Source organism: Lagopus leucura, unplaced genomic scaffold, assembly GCF_019238085.1.
Source record: "Lagopus leucura isolate 7727_CA_CO unplaced genomic scaffold, USGS_WTPT01 Super-Scaffold_741, whole genome shotgun sequence".
Taxonomy (NCBI): Eukaryota; Metazoa; Chordata; class Aves; order Galliformes; family Phasianidae; genus Lagopus; species Lagopus leucura.
This window is the reverse complement of record NW_024962256.1, coordinates 10,504,228-10,521,535: the sequence shown is the minus strand read 5'-3', so window position 1 is coordinate 10,521,535 and position 17,308 is coordinate 10,504,228. Positions and strand designations below refer to the sequence as shown.

At 42.2% G+C, this 17,308-nt stretch overlaps 1 long non-coding RNA gene across 3 annotated transcripts in view; it reads right to left on the bottom strand.

Moving 5' to 3' along the window:
• LOC122175862 overlaps positions 1–17,308 on the bottom strand; it is a 43,219-nt gene that overhangs the window by 1,334 nt on the left and 24,577 nt on the right. Inside the window, exons 5-8 of one of the 3 annotated variants that reach the window (XR_006177532.1) lie at positions 8,390–8,704; positions 7,612–7,649; positions 2,133–2,238; positions 7–121 (exon numbers count right to left, since the gene is read on the bottom strand). This is a non-coding gene — a long non-coding RNA (uncharacterized LOC122175862). Of the gene's footprint in view, positions 1–6; positions 122–2,132; positions 2,239–7,611; positions 7,650–8,389; positions 8,705–17,308 lie in introns of those variants that run through there. The other 2 variants (XR_006177530.1, XR_006177531.1) reach the window with 2 other exon arrangements.

Sequence of the window (17,308 nt, the reverse complement as noted above, 5' to 3'; positions counted from 1 at the left end):
TAAGCTTGTACTGCTCTTGTCACCATGATCTAACGCTGGTAGTACATTGTGAGCAAGCAGAGATCATTGATTAACACTGCCAGACAGCTGCGTTGGAATCATCAAGTCAATACTCCGTGCTCTTGGTCAAAAAAGAAAACAAAAAAAAGAAAGAAAAACTCAAACACAAAAATAATAACGAAAGAAAAGATTGTTGCATTTTTATCGGCACGAGCTATGTAATCTAGATTTAGTCATCCACAGGGAGGACAAAGCTCCCACAGGGAAAGCAAATTTGTTTTGTCACATCTTTGCATGTAGCTAAAATTTGAGCGCTAGTACTAATTCCCCCAAAGCAGGCTGCAGACCACCCAGCCTCCTGAGGCAAGAGGAGACCAGATATGAATGCATATATGTATATATATTTACAGACCACATGAAACTAAATTTAATAAACATTCCAGGAAGGAACGGACTTGGCAGAATAGCCAGACAATGAAATAAAGTTTTTTTACTGCATGGTTGTGTTTTAAGACCTTACAGAAAATGAACTCCTCAGTGATTGCATTCCGGTGAATTTGGGAATGTTTTTCAGTGTGCCATATTGTATCACTTTCCACTGGACAGTGATTATTTTAAAGCCGCAGCATAAGACCCAAATATTTGATTAAAATGAATTCCACCCTAAAAGTCTGGGTGTTCTTTTTTTAGGGATTCAGATGCAAAAATGAGCTGACTGTGGTCGGCTGAGGTCCCAGCAGTATTGTCTGTGCAAAAGTTCAGCTGTGCAGAGATTCATTTGGAGTACTCACTGCCACTGAAAATAGTAATAAACAGTGTTTTGCAATGGTCTTTGCATTTCTTTATCTGTCCTTATTGTGTCTGAGATGCAGAGATGAGAACACTGCTTTATCTCATCTGCTTCATCAGAGCTGCAATTGGAGCATATACAAGCAATAGTGTTTTAAAGTGCCACTAGAATTGTAGCTCTATCCAGGTTACACGATAAAATAACAAATGAGAGAAAGAATACTGGAGGTCGTGGAAATACAGACCTATAAAGACACACCTCAGATTCCCATGCATACTCAAGTAACAAGGTAGGACTGCAGGGAACAAGTTGATGGCTTTCTCTGTGCAGCACTACAGACAACGATGCTTTTTCACTCAAATTCATTTGCTTATGGGGAACCAGGGAAATTTTGACGAGAGCTGGCCAAAGCTTAATCTTTTCAGTCTATAAAAAATTTAAACAGTTTGCTCCCATTTCATAAATGTTGACATTTCCCACAGAGGGAGAAAATATCATATCAGAATGTTTCCTTAAAAAGAAATAGGAAAGGGCCCCTGTGATGGGTCTGTGAAGCTTGTTGAATACCCAATCTGCCAGGAGCCAACAGGATGGGATCTGCTTGACCAGAGGCTGGGGCACTCCTGGGAGCTGAGGCCTCACTTCAGATGGGTTCAATACAGCCCTTGGCAGCCCCATGCTGATGGAGGGAGAGCTGGGTGATGTAGAGGGGCCTCTAAAAGCTGTAACCCATGGGCTTGGTCTCCCTGGCAGTCTACAAGATAAGCAAGCTGCTGACTTAAATAGAAAGTGCTCCTCTTTCTGGGCATCAATGGGTGCTTCTGCAAAGTGTTTCAGCTTCAAGGAGTCTTTATGGATAAAACAAAAATGAAAGTATGAAACAAAAACAACAAAAGAAAAAAAAAAAAACAGCAAAGAATTTCTCCTTGTCTTTTCACTAGAGGCTGCTAAAACCCACAAGCACCATGTCTAGAAGCAGAGCTGTGGGAGGTGCCATGCCTTTACACGGGGATTGATCTCACCTACTTCTGGGATTAGCAGAGGGCTGAGTCATATTCCAGTCATTTCCTTCCAGAGAAAAGGGAATAAAGAATGGGCCTGACACTGAGTTGTGGTACTCCTACCCCATGTTTTTAATTGCGTGTGAGGTCCTGGTGCTTCTACATGGCCAAGGTCAAAGGGAAAGCCCACAAAGCTCTGCTGGGTTGCAGAAGTGACCTCTGTGGAGTTGAGGTCTGGATGTCTAAATAGAATGGGATTAGCTATTCCACAGTACACCTGATGCAATGCAGCTGAGCAGGAGAACCAGAACAGTAGCTTTTTCTTCTGCCATTTAACATACCTCATAACCCTGAGGACATTGTCTTAACCAAAGGCTTGAACTCTGGATGAATTGTAATTCTCACAGCATCGAAACCCAGGAGAGTGCAATGCTTGCCAGAAAGATCCTGAAGGGGAGAAGAAAAAAAAAAATGAACAAACTTGATAATTATGGTTAAAAAAAGAGAATATGCACATCCGTAGTTTTGCTAAGTTTGGGGTTGACTAGAAGAATCAAAGTGGTAGCCTGGAGAGAAAATCTGTATTTGAGGTGTGAGGTTAACTGACAAAAATCAAACTTGAGACTGAAGCGCATAACTTAAAGAACAGCTAAAACCTACAAGGAACCTTTCAAGAAAAAAAGTATCAGATTACATTTTATGACCAAGAGGCAAAGCTAAGAAAAATATTTCAAACAGAAGAGCTGTTATTTTTGTAGCTTTGAAACAATACGTAACTAGCACAAAAGATAATACGATACAAGACAGGTAATCCAATCATTTAAGAGTTTATGACTGCAATCTTCTCCACGAGAGAGATTCGATTGTGCTTCATTTCTTTCCATAAATGAATAAATTCAGGAAATCACAAGCACCGTTATTCGGATTTGTTTTTTCTTTTGAGGCTTGAAAAATCAGAGCCAGTGGCCTTGAGTGCTGCAGGAGAGCTTCAACCGTGACTCTGCATTGCATCCACGCACAAAGCAAAGTTAATCTAAATGGTACTGCTCCACCAGTATTTTTTCTTTAATAATCTGATTTTTTTTATCGTTAATTTTAATTGCAAAAGTTCTTTACCTGCACAGTCCTGAACTGATACTGAAGTCCTTAACGCTCCCAGTTTAATCATTCCTGGTTCCCAGTTTAGCTTTGCTCTCATGCTCTGAGTCCCTACGTTGCGTCCAGGTGCCCAAAATGGAAGCCCCAGGTGGGATTATTCTTCCCAGGGCCACCTGGGGAGGAACCCCTCCTGGTACACAAAGGGTTCACACCCAGCAGGGAAAAGGAGAGTCAAACTGCTCTCTTAACTTCTGGAGTGATTCTTTCAGCTGTTTGGGTTAAAAACAATTGCTTTGTGTTGGAAATGTTCTACTTTTCAGAAAACAATGACATCGTTACAGCTAGGAATGCATGGCTATAAGCAATTAGTGTGTTTCTTTGAGAGAAAGGAGAGCTTTACCAAATTCGAGAGCTATTTTATTTCTTTTAGAACTACCAGCCATTGAAGGAAACACAGACAAGTTACAAGTGTGAAGACCAAAATGTGTGCTGCGATCATTTAGGAAAGCACACGCAATTGCTACAGTTTCCTCAGCCTTCCATCCCTTTGCCTGGGGGAGATGACAAGTAAACAGCTACCTTAGACAAAGGACTGAGGCTGTGAGGCACAGAGGAAGGCTCGGGGAGGTGTGGGATTTAGGTGCTGTAGCATTCGCATATCCCATTGATTATTTTGGGCACTCAGGACCTTTGCTGTCACAGGTAAGTAGGGCTTTCCAAGATGCTAAACACTCCCCAGGCACTGCAGAGGCAGCCCAGGCATCTAAATTAGAGCTGTGTGCTCTTCTCCTGGGATGCGGGGTGCAGCAGTTGTGTGCCACCGAGCTCAATGAAGGAAAGTCCCTTCGTGCATCAGTGCAATTGATGGAGCTCGGGTTGGGAATACGCTTTTGAAGGCCACCTCCCAGATGTCCCCGATTGGGTTGGCATCACACAGCCAGCGTGGAGCACACAGGCTGCATCTCTTTTGAGTGAAACTAAACCAGAAGACGTGTTCTAGGCTGTCGTGGGTTTGCAGTTTGCAGGACTGGGCTCGCTGTCATCACGATCACCTTGGAAAGGCTTTTGTTGAGAACATCTGGTACTCAGTACCAACAGTTTTACTGAACCGATCTGCTCCAGTGAGTTGTTGCCAGTTCCACTGCAGCCTTTGTAGCACCTTTACTAACCAAAGATGCTTCATAACACCACTCTCCTCACTCTTCCAAAGAAGATATTCTTTTCTTGGAGCAGAGGGCAGAAGTTGAGGGCTGTCACTGCACTGCATCTCTCCCTACACCCAAAGATTTCCCCGTGTCTGGAAACCACAGCCTGGAACGTGCACAGACGTTGCCCTCATTTTAAGCATGGGTAACAAAAGATCAGTACAATGCCAGAAACAAAATGGGACCAGACACCGAACTCAGCTTTCACCTAACAGCTACTATTAATTAAACAAATCCAATGTTTGATTAACCTCACATAAAATTCTGTGAATGACATGAGCTCTCCTGCATACGTGGCGCTGGAAATCTCCCACCATTTCTAGCATAATTCAGCAGTGGGGATATGAGCAGAGCAGGAAGACCAAACGGCAGTAAAAGAGCAGGAGGAAATTGGCTGCTGCTTTACCAATTTCCTGTTGGGGCTCTTCAGGCTGTATTGCTCAGGACAACCATTACAGAGGGGTTTGCAGCTCTGGAAAGCTTTTATTGACCTCTCTGTAAATACGAAACGGCCCATGAATTAAACGGGAGGGTCACTCTGAGGAAGTTCAACAGACTTGGCAGATTTTGGGGAATAGCAAGAGCAGGGATCGAGAGGACTGACTGAAAACGTGCAGTTGGAGGATTCCTTGTCTTGAGAGCAAGCTGCATGGGGTGTTCCAGGCCAGGATTTACAAGGCTAATGAAGGGTGCTGGTTTTTCCCCTTCCATGACAGAAACGTCAGATAAAGACAAACCAGATTCACAAGCAACTGTCTGGATGCTGATAAGACATTTGCAAAGCCTTCTGTCACCCAGCAATCTCCTTTTCCCCCCAGGTGTGCATGCACCTTCTCACAAGTCACAACCCTGCTCGTGAAATGGACCCAGGCATTGGCAGAGCTCAGCTCACTTGGCTGTGTAGCTTTTCCCAGCCTTGCAAGCTACTTCTCTAATTACGTCCAAAATTGACCAAAAAGAGCTTTGTGAAAACACTTGGTTTATCTCACTCTCCTCTTTCTGTTTTCTTCCTTTTTTGTTAGCAGTGAACAATCAATATTTTCTTTCCGCTTCTTTTTGCAAGGACTCAGAACAAGTTGCAACCATTACCTTTACATGAATTCCCTTGTTAGTACTGGAAACTGTTTCATCCAAGTGAGCATTGTGTTGTTTTTGCTTGAAATTAGCTTCTTCAATTAGTTAAAAAAGCAGAAGAGATAAGGATTCTCCTGCACAACTGCATGCTAACATTTTTATTTGTCCTTTGCTCACATTTGTTTTAATCAGTGATTCAAAATCCAAGGAGTTTTGCAGGAGATCCATGGATTCTTGATTTGGATCATTATGTCCTTGGTAAAAACCTATATCAAATAAAAGGAGTTCTTGCTACTTAATGTTCCCAGTAAATTAGTGCTGTGGATATTAGAGAGAAGCCTGACCATGAAAGTTTTGAAAAGATATCTATGTTTCATCTTGAGAGTATTAAAAACATTTTAAGGCAAGAAGTTACAATTACCTTGAAAATTTAATACATTAATTTCACCTAGAGACTCCATTTCAGAGCAGCACAAATCTCCCTAACCTCTTCTGTTGGCACTCCTGTTTTTAAGCAGGAAACCCACTTTAGGATGTGCTGACAGAGTCAGCTTTTCTGTAACAAGCTCCGAAGGAAAACACAATTATTACAGAGTGCAAATGCTCATTGATCACATTTCATTTTGAGGCAGAAGTCTCTGACAAGGACAGTGTGACTGAAATCTGTAGAAGCAAAGATGGGAGCTGCCTCCAAAGCCCATTGGGGCTGCCTGCATCCCAAGTCCCTGCTTCATCCCCCCTGGTTCGACCACCTCGCTGCTATCCCCATCCCACAGCCACAGTGGACATAGCCTTCAGCGTGGGATGGAGCTGCCTCACTGGCATTTGCAAAAACAGTTTAGTGCCTGTAAAATTTCAGCTTAACCACCTCTTGGTGCTAAGCCTCAAAAATATTACCTGACAAATAATAAAAAAAATCGTGTTAGTTCAGTTACTTCTTCTTGTAAGCACAGAGGTCAAAAAGCCAGGTGTCCTTGGGTGCTGCTCCCCATCTTCTGTGCCCATCTGCACCAGGACCCCATGGAAGGTGCTGACTGAATGCTGTCCTGATGGAAGCTAAGTTTGTCACAGTAACTCCTTTCTGAGGAGTTTTCCTGCAGAAATCCAGCACCTGACAAGCTGACAAAGCCAAGAGGCATTTGGAATTGTGAAGTGTGAATGAACGTTTCATGGGTCTTGCTGTGCCTGAACTCAAGGCATGAAGGTAAGCAAAAGCCTGGGAAGAAGAGAAGGTGCCCTTGTGTGAACCACAATATGTGCTTCCTAATTTTACTCTTACTGCTGAGCTATCCCATGTATGAAAATGAAATCCTTTGGGGAGATGTCAGAAGGAGAGTAACCTTAAACCTGATCAGTAGTTTGTTAGGGGACAACAGGGCAGCAATGGGATTGCCCCATGGTGAGTAACTCCCGGACTGGGGACGTCACCATGCTCCAGGTCTGACTGGCAATCGCCTCCAAGCCATGCACACAAAGCCTGTAGAACTGTGTGCCAGCACAGGATTAGTAAGCTCCATTCAGCATGAGAAATCTTCCAAAATCAGAAAAATGATGAGCTCTTCTTTGACTGGTGATTGCCAAACATTAATTACTTGGAAGGGCTGACCAGCAAACTGAGCAACAAGAGTGTGCGTGAACTTGTGAGTGTGCGTGTGCATGGAGGAGAGAACATCTTCAAAGGCAGGAGCCTCGCCTGCGGGTCTCCTGAGCCCTCTCAGATATGAAATGGAAAGCTTAGTCGATTTGTAAAAGTGAGGAAATGGACAGGCTTCACAGAACCAGAAATTGATAAAATGTAAAAATCTATATTTATTTTAATTTTCTGTGGCAACCTGGAAGTTGGAGAAGATCCTGCTAGTTTTCAGTCTTGAAGATGCCTATACAGAATCATGGATCCAATAATGCAATGAATGCATTAAAGCAGTAATAAAATTAGAAATGTGTGCTCCCATATTTCACACTGATTTCTGTGTCATCAGAAAAACAACAACAACAACAAAAACCTGGTATAATGGAAAGAGAGAGATTTGCCCCAGACCTCTGAGAAAGCAGGGGAATATGAAGACTGGATGCAAAAAGTTGTTCTCAGAATGCCTTCAGGCCTGATTTTTATTTGTTTTGTTTTGCCAGTCATGAGCAATTTCCCTGCTCAATAGTCATGCTGTATCCCTATTTAAGCCCCTCTGTTGGCATAATGATTGCTTAAATACCTAAAAATATGCTGATCTCTAGTGGCACATGAGGGGCAAAAGAAAGAAAAAGAAAAAACAAAACAAAGCAGGAAAATAATTTTGGGAAAGCATTTCAAAGCTATCTATAAATGATTTCCATTTGTTTTTCTTAAGAAGAGAATACATTCTGCAGCAAACAGCCTTTAATCCTTACCAGTGTGATCAAATTTGTATCAAATAATTTTTCTTTTTACAGAAAAACAGATACTTACAGTCCCCTTCTCTCACTCAAGCGATGCTGGAGACGTTGCTGGAAGAAGAAAACCCATTGCAGTGTCTGCGTTCTCTTTCCTGTTAGCCTTTCTCTATAAATGCAGAGCTATATACATGCTTTCCCTTACCTTTCTTTCCCTCCAGAACAAATTCAGGCTGCCTACACATAAGCCTGGCAGTGAGCTGAGATGCATTTTGCCTTCCCAAGCCGCTCCAACCAGAATGCACATTCCCTCTGGGTGCATTCATGGCACAACTTCCCTGAGCCAACCCGGCACTGCAGGCCCTCCCAGCCCTCCCAGAGCTCAGCTCCTGCTGAATGCAATGCCTCTGAGCAGCTTCTCCTCCCGTTGCTCACCCCCAAACTTTTCTACCTAAGACAGCATAAATATTACTGCCAAATACTAGGAGACTGTGAACGGAAAGGCAGGGCGATGTCGGGTTATAATGTCTGTTCTTCAGCTCCCTCCTCTTGCTTCTGTCTCCTGACTAACTAGAAGAAAAGAAAATTGGAAACGTGGAAAATCTCGAGTGTCTAGCACCAAAATTTAGTCTATTCTTCCTCACACACGTGCAGTGTCCCCACAGGCTTAGCATGAAGGGTTCTTCCTAAATAACACTCAGAAAGGGTCACATCAGAAGGCACAAGATTAACTCAGTGCACCTAAACCTTTTGCAGGAATAAAGATATTTCTCATTCATCTCTTCTCCAGACACCCAGTCAATAATTTAGAGAAAGATTCCTCAATTACTCCATTCACTTAAAAGATATCATACTTGGGAGAAAATCCTGTAAAATTCAGTGCAGTCAAGTGCTGACTTTAATGTTGCCTCTTCAGAGGATGTGGAGCTGAGGCTTGCATGAGATTCCCTTGCCTGCAAAACACAGAGGAAAAGAACAGACAGCACTGGGAGATCCCCTGGCCCTCCAGGAAAAGAGGCAGAAATGAAAAGACTAGGCTTCTACTTATGTGTTTATCAAGCATAAGAGCAAATCATTCCTATTTAAAGGAATGATATCGGCACGTGCAATTTCCAATGGTCCGTTTAGTCTGGCGTCTTCTCAGCAGCTGTAGTCCATACTGGATACTTCTGAAAAAGAAAGAGAAAAAGAAAAAGAAAGAGAAAAAGAGAAAAAGAAAAAGAAAAAGAAAAAGAAAAAGAAAAAGAAAAAGAAAAAGAAAAAGAAAAAGAAAAAGAAAAAGAAAAAGAAAAAGAAAAAGAAAAAGAAAAAGAAAAAGAAAGAGAAAAAGAAAAAGATTGTTCTGGCTCACTATACTGAATGGATGTGATTTTTAATTCAAATTTATACAGGATTAAAAATAGAGTGTCTTCATATTGTAACAAAATTATTAACAACTTGAGAAATCAGCCTGATACTAAAAGGCTAAAAGGTCTTCTAAGTAAAATTCCTGACACAAACATGATTTTTAAGAGTGGGGATCAAAATTAAGATTCCACTGAGTGAAATTGTCACCGGTGCTGACTTTCAGCCAAGATTATGTATATGCCTGATACATTCACATATGTGTTTTCACTTGGTCAGCAGAGAGTTTGAATTTCTTATGGAGACCACCAACTTTGCTGGACATGTTTCAGTTCTGAAGAAAAAAAAAAATGGAGAGAAACGCATTTAACTCATTCATGCTGCATGGAACATGCACAGTGCATCACCAAACGCCACCGTCTACCCCCAGAAGTGCACATCCAACAGCATTACAACAGCAGAGATAACAGGTGTAGCTGTAGGGAGAGTTTAGCAGAGATTCTAATCAGTCTAACTACTGTTTTAAAGAGACAAATTTGATAAAGAGATCGGTATCTCACTGCACAAATCCCTGTGTAATCCCATAATTGCCAGCAGCAAATAGGCATCATTGGAAATTCAGCCAAGCTACCAATGAGTTGCTCATCCTCATCAGCCTGGGCTGTGAACCACTGCATGCACAATGCCCCCACCTCTTCAGGAAGTGTGTCCTAAAAAAAAGTTAGTGAAAAGCTTAGATGAAGATCATAGAATCATGGGAAGAGATGGGTTGGAAGACTTTAAAGCCCATCCAGTTCCAGCTCTGTTGTGTGCAGGGACACCTCTCCCAGCTCAGGTTGCCCAGGGCCCATCCATGGCCTTGGAAACATCCAGGGATGGGGCGCTCACAGCTCTGGGCAGCACAGTCAGGGCCTCATCACCCTGTGGGTATTGAATTTCCTCCTAAGATCTGAAGACGCTGAATAATGGCCACAGATCACAACTTTTGGAAATCTCATCTTCTGCATGTTGGAGGTTCGGCAGCATAAATGGGTCAGATTCAGCATTTTGTTTCCAACAGAGTAACAGAGAATCCGTGGGTAATGGTTCCACTCTTGGTATGAGCATAATTTTCATTTGCACTTCACAGAAACTCCACTGTAATTCATTAACGTATATACCATTAAAAAGGAGTTGTAGGAGAATGAAATAAAAGAAGAGTTGATAGATAGTGTTGCATTGATGGGTTCCGCTTGGTTGGTAACATCAAGTGGCAGAATGAGAACAGTTTTTAAGATATGATTAAATATAAATTTTATCAAAGGAGCAGTAAAACATTATAGCTTTAGGCTTTTTAAATTCTGTACACATTCTAGGATTCCAAAAATAAAGCTCCAGCTTCTTAAAATTGAATGTCTGTGTTGTATCATTTAAACAAGCCACCATCTGAGCTACAAGGCATTTTTATCTGCAATGCCACCCCAGTAGTGTTCAGAAAGGCAACATGTGGGCTGAAGGGTATGTTCACTTGCACAAAATTGTAAGGCCCCATCATTGGCCCTTAGCCCTTTGTATTCCCTGGTATGCCCTGGGCAGCCTGGTCTAGTATTAAATGTGGAGGTTGGCGGCCCTATCTGTGACGGAGGGCTTGGAGCTTCATGATCCTCGAGGTCCCTTGCAATCAAAGTCATTCCATGATTCTATGATTCTATGATATTCATCTGACAACTGCATTCATCTGGAATGCAAACGCCTCGCAAGCTGGACCCTGCCCTCCACCTGGCCTGAAACCAAAGCCAAAACCACGTTATTCCAAAAAGAAGAAGAAAAATAGAGGCTGCCCTTGCGGCACTCACACAAAGTCTCCTCTCAGGCTCAGACATCACCACCCATATGTCTTACGTTAGGTTGGGTGCAAACAAAGAGCCTGACTACTCCCCATGCCTGTACTTCCCAACTTCTGTGCCAACCTCTCCTCCTTCCTTTCTTTGGGAAATGATTGGATTTTGTATATGTGCACAGTGCTGCTAGGATTTAAAGTTAATGGTTTGTTCTCACCCCAACCATACCAGTAAATACAAAAACATGATCATCAGTAATCATGCAGAGAAGTAAAAGCTACCAGATACTTAATTGTTTTAGTTTTCTAATATGGTTGTGCATTAAGGTCCCAATGACAGGCCAATGAGAAAAAGATCATCCTAATTTGAGTGAGTGTGCATTCCTTAGCTATTAAAAAAATACCGGTATTAATTAGTTCTTGCTCTAATTGCTGTGAAAAAAAAATATTCTGAAAAAGAAAACAAGGGGCAAAGCAATGAATATTTACAAATAGGAAAACTAGAAATAAATATTCAATATAGCCTTGTTAAGTCAAATACCCAGAATAATAAAGCAGGACAAAGTCATTTATAAAGAAAAAGCAAATGATTTCTGCATTTTGCTGCTGGTAAAGAATTGAAGGAGAGCTGATTTGAATCTTCCTTCAATCTCCCATCAATAAAACAGAGACAAGGCAGATTCGAAAGCTGATCTGGGAGAGTCATGTTTTTATAATTGCTTTTTACCCTCAGGCGTTTGAAATCCAGAGGGTCACGAGTGCCTGTGTTAGAGCTGGAGGAGGCCAAGAGGCCCAGTCAGAACCCTGAGACACAAATTAATTTGTTTGTGGTTCTCATGTCTAATTTGGGGAAAGAGAAAACTCTCTGCCACTTTACAATCTTTTAATCTAATTAAAGGGAGATACATGTGAAATATTTATGCAACCTTTAGGAAAAAGAAAAAAGAGAGGGTGAAAAAAATTTTTGCTCGGTCTCATTTGGGAAATTTTCTAAGATATGGGAATGGAACAATTTATAAAACAAACACAGAAAAACTGTGTATAAACCATTTGTTTGTAAGAAGCATTTGCGAAATTTCAGAGTAAGTTAAGTTCTACATTCTTGTTTTGGATTAGGAAACTCACAAAATGGCAAAGAAGCAAACCGTGACTTCTTGCCAATACATCTATATTACAGCCAATATTACGTTGGAAAAGAAGCAGTATAAGCATAACTCTGCCTAGAAAACATTTAAATTATGCTGTATTAAGGAGATATAAGAGAGGAAAGTGCTATCAAGGGATAAGCTTCGTGGAAAAACAATTCAAGTTGCTCAATATTTTGCGTGCTCCAAGTGACATGTCTTTCCTAAACAGCGCTTCAGCACAGTCTCAATCTGATTTATACCATCAAACTCTGGAGAGTCTTCTCTGTGTGCCTCAGGGCAGCCCATTGCTCTGCCCGCTGATGTCCCTCTTCCGATCGCATCCGGATGTGCAGCTCAGCCCATGCTGCTATAAACCACACATACAGAATCATAGAACGGCCTGGGTTGAAAAGGACAACAACGATCATCTAGTTTCAACCTCCTGCTACGTGCAGAGTTGCCAACTGCTAGAGCAGGCTGCCCAGAGCCACATAGAGCCTGGATGGATATGACCAGCTGGAAGGAGCCCGGCAGTCTGCAGAAGACCAAGATAATGTTTCAGAGTCTCACCAGAACCACCCAGCCTTGGATATAATGGGTTAGACCCCAAAGCTTGGACTGGGCTCTTGATTTTCCATCAAGGCCAGACCTCAGCATGCTTTCAGACATGTCTTGCTGCCTTCAAACAATCCAGCTCCGTGCTGGAATCCTTACACAAACTGAAATTTCAATTGAAAGGTGAGCTGAGGTTCATAATGAAGCTAGAATCCATCATGTCCCAACATATTTTTAGCTTACAATAGAAGGAAAATCCTCGTCTAGAAGCAAGAAAACTGAGAGTAACGTAAGCACACAAATGTTAACACTCCACGCACTTTGCAGCAGAGAATTTGCTGCCAGGTGAAGACACAGCTCTGTTTACAGTGTGCTGCTCCCCAGGCCAGGCTGCCCTCCCTTTATGCTCAATATGGTGAAACTCCATTTGGGTGAAAAGCATCACACTGCGCTTCACTTCAGCATAGCAGCTGACCCTCCCCAAAGGTCCCCTGTGCGGCATAAAGTGTTTGCATCCTTGGGAAGAGCTTAATGAAAATGGACAGTAAATCACTTGATTTCAAGTTTGCATTTGTTTATTTGGCACCTGATTATAACCTGCTCATTGACCTTGCTTGATAGGTGATGGGACACGAGCTCTGACTGATGCTGACGAGCCCTGAGCACAGCAAAGGCTTTTAAAACTTTACAAAATAAGGAATGGGTGAACAGATAAATCATCCCATCCTATGGCTTCTGTCCTGTAAATGAGAGTGGCCCTTAATCACGCTAATAAAAGCACTGAAGCCAAAGGGAATACCTGAGTGAGAGTGAGTTTGCAAGGCCGGGGCTTATTCCTGTAGGTATGTCAGAGGGAGCTTGTCAAATAAACCGAAGACTGATAGCTGCTATATTTTCACTTATTATAATCCAGAAACAACATACTTGTCTGAACAAAATAAAAATAAGTCCTCTTTGAGGCTACTCTGTTTGTCTTGACAGCAAACTTGGGTTTTAAGCCAAGATTCCAGATTGTTTTTGTGAAAACATTTCCACTTGTCTGAAAGAGTATATATAATGGATATGTGATAGCGGTAATGCAATGCTGAAGTAATCTCCGGAGAATGGCCGCATCTCCGGGGACGCCGCGCTGCACTGGGTACTACATACCAGGAAAATAAAATTGGTATTCTAACAATATGGAGAATGCCTCCGATTTGTACCTCGCAAAAATACCAACCCTCATTTATAATTCAGCTGTAATGTGTGCTTCCCTTGTAGGAAGTGTTTCGCTTTGGTAGGAACTGCAAGTGACAGCTGTGAAGGCTCTTTCTGACTTCATATGGGATCAGAGCGCACCGCCGCGGCACCGCGTGCTGGAAGCAGCTGATGGGATGGGCAAGGTGCTGTGAAAAAAAGCCCTAATCTGGAAAATGGCTTCATGCATTTCCTCCCACTCATTCCTCACAGCCTTTGAAATGCAATGATAGAACTCTTGCAAGTACAAAAGGAAAAGATGCAGGGGTGGGAGCAAATCCATCTTCACGTAGGGGATGTTTCAAGACTCAGGGCAGCACATGGGGTGACAGCGAGGGGCTGAAGATCTCTTTGATCCCTGCACTGACTCTCAGGACATAGGCCAATGGATGACTGTTTGGGATGCTGGTGGGGTCCTGGTACCACTGGTGCCTGAATGGAGTAGGTCCAAAACACATTTGTACAAAGGCAAGGATGTTGATAGTAGAGGGCTCTTCCACCCCCTAGATGAAGAGCTGTGCCATAAGTACAGCATGAAGATGGAATCTGGCTTCATTTTATTATTAATAAGAATAAATGAATAGTGGAGCAGTAGATGTAGTGAATTTTCCAAATACTCTCTCAACTCAATTTTTACCAAAAATTGCTGGAGACAAGGGTGCCTGGGGAGGGAGTGTCCAGGGCAGGAAGCCATGACTGTCCCCTCAAGCACACACAGAAATGCTACTTAAACACCGGTCCAGAATTCTGGTGACAATTTTCAAATGTCATAGGCATTGTGGGCCATATCCTGTTTGTCTTGTTAGATCTCAAGTGCATGGCAAGAGGCATCAGAGTACAGGTACAACAACACACTGCAGACTGGTCTGTGCTGGAAGAATAGAAATGGATGCATTGGTCTGCACAGTAAAAATAGCAGCAAATTCTGAGTCTTAAAGGAGAACGAAGGAACATAGCTCTGTAATGTATCACATTTGAGTGCATCCAAACATTATAAAGTGCAGTTTCCATGAAAGTTAATAGGGTTCCCAAATATGCATGTCTAAGGGCAGATTCTGGCCCTGACATTAACTATTTGAGCAATGCAAATTTTGAATTTCAGACATACATCAAGAGGTAATCCTGGCTGCTCAGCCACTTTTACTGAACCCTGGCATAAAAAAAGAATTCAATTTTAGAATCTGTCTGTAATTCAAAAGGGGGAGAAAACAGTGTAAAATGTGTTCCTTGAAGAGAGATGCAAGTTTCTCATTTATATTCGATCTCGGATGAGATTTGGTAAATGCAGGCCCTTCCACAAAGTGAATATTATAGTGAGGCCGTAACATTTTACTAACACAAATTCATAAGGTGACCCTGGAGATCAACAATAAAACAAAATTCCATAATAGACTTAATAGCAAAAAGGGCTCGGTGTTTCTGTTGTCTGCCCAAATATGTTTCAATCTGTACAGTTGTTCTAGGTGAGTATTTCCCTATAATCTTTCTACGTGGCCTGTAAAGAATAAAACACAGTTTCAATCAACTAAAATCACAAAGCATTCGCGATAGATGTACATTAGCTTTTTACAGCTGTCTTGGTTTTTATACCGTCTCTTACCGAGCGGATTTCCCCCTCCTCACATCTATAAAAGGTAGGTAAATTAAACAAATTATTAACTATGCAGTGGTTGAATACTTTGTAAAATCGTAGAACCAGCTTTTAGAAACCTTTAATGCTCCATCTCCCAGAGGTGAAATGCCAGCCTCCATTCGGGTCTCTTTCAGTTGCCCTTGCCACTTCAAAATGTGTCTGGAAACAGCTCTGCAGATGGCCTCGTATGTTTTACAGGAAATATTACTTAAACATTGGAAAGGATCGAATTTCTCCTGTTAGGAATTACAAATCTGGATTTCATTTTCTCTCTTTCCCCCCACACCCCCCAAACCATGGGAAAAAAATGTGACTGTTACATATGACACTAAGGAAGTATTTGGGATTTTTTTTTTTTTTTTTAATATGCCACTTGTATTGGAAAATAAAGGATAAATCTTGGAAACGTAACCTGGTTAAATAAGCCCTATTCTTCATATAAAATAGTAGCTAATCGAAAAGATTTCCCAAAAGCATCAAAGCTTTACATATACTATGGTCTGGAAAACACATTGCGTAGGATTTCTATTTTTGTTCTTTTTCATGCGAACGTAGAAGAATAATAAACTTTTCTTTCAGCTTTGCAGAGAGAGTTTCCTAACGTTTGAAGCATTTCTTACATATTGACCTTGGTTTATGTATTCTGCACGGATTCATTAAGCTTATGGGGGTTCTATTGTCAGGAAAATGGTTAGCATTAGTAAAACACACAATTAAAATAGTAGCAGGTGATGTCAGTTTTAGTAGAGTTGACATTAATGACCTGTTCATAAGGGGCAATTTCCACACTAATGTCATGTTCTTTAAATGGAAATAGCCAGGAATACACATTTTCCATGTAAAATAACCCTTTTTGTAATTCATTAAATTCCCTTTCCCCCTATATTTAAGTAGACACCTTTCCAAGAGGGAGTAGAATTCCAAATAAAGACATAGGAAATTAAAATCAGCGTTCCCACAACTAGTCTACTTAATATTCATATGCAGGAAAAGATCCATAAACTCTTTTTTCTTCTCTTTTTATTAACAAAGGAAACAAACTCCCCCTGACAGTCCACTTCTTCCAGCCGTGAAGTGGCTGCCTTTGTTTCGGGTCGGAACGGAATACTCTCATGAAGCCTTGCATGCTGGAGCCACGGGTGGGGCAGGGCACACACAGGAGGGAATTTCTGTGCCCCTTTCGAGAGGATCCACCTCTACCTTCACGGGTTGAAATTGATGCCTAAGCAACACATGGATGGTGGAGGTCCTGAAGAGCCCCTGGAGCCGTGGCCAACACTAAGTTTCTTCCCACTGCTCTAAGACCAGCTTAGCCAAAAGCACTGACTTATTTTTGTAGGGACAGCTGTGGTGGGTACCCCACTTGGCCAACTTGGGGCCATCCGACCCTAAAGGCTTAGCTTGTGTTTACCCAAATCTATCAGCACAGTTCTCCTTTAAAATTTATCCTGTCCTCGCTTTCCTGTTGTCACTATTATGCAGGAAATTAAAAAAAAAAATAAAAATACAAGAGGATTGCAGTGATGTGCTGTTGGAGAATGGAGCCAAAGATCTCAAGGGGGACACATGCTCACATCATCCACTGCGATCACTCCAGGTGGCCAACACTGCACAGAATTGCATAGAGCTGGGAGGCACAGACCATGTCCTGTGTCCTCCAACACCGGACCCTGCAGCCCATCAGTACTGGGTCGTGTTTGCAGACCAGAGAAGCAGCAGCAGATGTGTTGGTGTCACAGGCCAAGTGAAACGTTTCGCCAGAAATGGGATCAGTTCGTCTCAAGCTTCCCATCCACGTCTTCTCACAGTCCTCTCCTCCACCATAAAAGCATGTTTTTTTTTTTTATTTGAGTCAGCGTCATTGTCATGATAATTGCTTCAAGGAAAGCAGCACAAATCTGGGACTGCCTGTCTATCCGTGGCACCAATCCGCCAAATAATTTGGCACTGCCTGCTCTAATTGGCAGCCACAGCCAAAGAGACACCCAAGCCTGAAATAGGGTTGTTGCGGGTCATCCTGCGAATGCACTGGAATTTGGCAGCACGGCTCCGGCCAGCG